The following is a 2,515-nucleotide window of genomic DNA, read 5'->3' as shown; positions in this document are numbered from 1 at the left end:
TAGCTGCATATGTATCAAAAGATGGCCTAGTAGGTCATCACTGGAAAGAGAGGCCCATAGGACTTGCAAACTTTATATGCCCCAGTACAGGGGAATGCCAGGGCGAAAATGTGGGAGTGGGTGGGTAGGGGAGTGGGGGCGGGAGGGTATTGGGGACTTTTGGGATAGCATTGGAAATGTAAATGAGGAAAATACCTTATAAAAAAGTAATTCAAAAAAATAGTTATCTTAACTTGATTTCATCATTATTCTTTATTGTCCAAATAGCCAATTTAGTGTTACAGCAGAATAGACAGGGGATGTTAGCATCAGAGAATTCTGAGTTTATAGCCAAGCTCTTACTTAATATGAGAATCTTCCTGAGCAGACCAGTTTTATTTCTTCTGACCTTTAGTCTCTAGAAGATAGTGATTTATGTGGCCCAAGGAGTAAGGATTAACTGACAGGCTATGTATACATTGCTTAGGGGTTGAGGAACATATCCTTTTCTTGGCACTGTAAACATATTTAGGACAATGATTATTTGTTTTATCTCTGTATTGAAGATAAATCAATGAACAGGTATATAAGTGATTATATGCAGTCAAATTGTGTTCAAAGTCTGTCTAAAGATAACACATACCAACTAATGCACATAAATCTTAAATGAGACAAACACTAACACTAACTAAGGCCAACCAGGTAACATCAAAGTAGTTGCCCAACCCATGGTCTGGTCAATGCAACAGCACCATTTCCATTTCATCCACAGACTCCGCCGCCTCCCATCCCAGAACTATTCCCTTCCAGTATTGCATTATTCTGTCTTCCTTGTTCCTTTGGTGCTATGACAAAAAGAACACTCTACTCATCCTCACTCCCCAATAACCCAGAATATCAAGATAGAAACCTTAGAGTAATTAAATACAAGCTAACTCAAGCATCCTACAGAAACCTCCTCTCCATGGCCCCCTTAGCATTAGCTGAAATGTACAATGCAGGATAAAGAAGCTGAGGATATGACCAGCGGTCCCTACCTCCCTGTAGCTCTTACATTCGTATCTCAATTATTATCTTCACTCATATTTTTCTTACAGACAGGATTTATTCAATTTAAGGACACCTTCAGCATTTCAACCTGTGTTTTCATGCTATTCCCTCTGGAAGCAACTCTGTTGAATGGATGTTTGATATTTATAATGGAATGAAGTAGAATAATAGAATTCACTTGACAAAACTGTTGCCGGGAACACACCCTGTAAGAGGCGTTCAGCGAGCAGGAGATGTTTGCTTTACCATAGCCTTGGTTCTGTTTGCTGATAGAATGCATTGCAGCAAAGACATAAAAGCTAGGTCTCCACAGAAGTGAAAACACAATTTCTTTTTAATCTGGGAGCAGACACACACAGGTATAAATCAAAGGCAAGATTAAAACACATCAACTTTTAGTTGTTTTGTAAAAATTCTGCCAAACTTGTGGAAGACAACATTTAAATTCTCTGACAAAACTATAGTAGATCCTAGTCACATTGCAACATTAATATCCAGTGTCTCGCCCTCTCCTCCTTCCAAGTAGTACACATGCTGTTGCCTTAAAGCATTCTGCCAGAGTTGCTTTATCTCAAGTAAGGATCCAAACTTTGCCATGTAGCAGCCGGGAGATTGTTAAGATGAACAAATGAAAACCACCACCACCACCACCACCAAACAAACAAACAAACAAACGAAACAATATGAAACAGTACAAAACAGCTCATATGCCAGAAGGTGGAAACACAGAGCAATCTACTTGAGAAGCCTGCATTATAAACATGTGCATACAGGGTACAGTGCAAGAACTTGAGCTGACAACAGCTGATGTCAGTGTCCAGCTGGCCTCCAATTGCAAGAATTTTTGGACTGCTGCATAACTGTGTGTTCCCTTTTACATTTACCCTGTACAGATCAGGACAAAACAATAACAATGCTGGACATTTTTCTACAGTAGAAATTAATTCAAACACTGACTTTGGAGATTTGAATGAAAATGGTCCCTGTAGACACATAGAGAGTGGCACTGTTAGGCAATGTGGCCTGGTTGGATGAAGTGTGTCACTTAGGGTGAGCTTTCAAGTTTCCAATGCTCAAGCAAAGCTCAGCATCACTACCTCTGCTGCCTTTGGATCTGGATGTAGAACTCTTAGATACTTTTCTGGCACCATGTGTACCCACATGCCACCATGCTTCCCACCATGTTGACACTGGACTAAATCTCTGAACTGTTAGCATGCAGCTTTGTTTTCTTCTTCAGTGGTCTTCAAGAACTGTAGGAATCTTGTGGCTGTATCACACATTGTACAGCTTTAACACTGCAGGCAGAACAATATGATATAAAGATTGTCCCTGAGAATTACGCTGTTCAACTAGCATAGCATTGTAGTCACACACATCTGTGCCTGAATACCTTAGAGTCTTGCTCTGGCTCCCCTGAAGAAGAAATTCAAAGCTACATGCTACCATCAAAGGCATACAGTGAACTAGGGAATTGGTGAGGACT

Source organism: Mus caroli, chromosome 11 (genome assembly GCF_900094665.2).
Source record: "Mus caroli chromosome 11, CAROLI_EIJ_v1.1, whole genome shotgun sequence".
NCBI classification, from domain to species: Eukaryota; Metazoa; Chordata; class Mammalia; order Rodentia; family Muridae; genus Mus; species Mus caroli.
The sequence above is the reverse complement of the archived record's forward strand: the minus strand, read 5'-3'. Positions refer to the sequence as shown.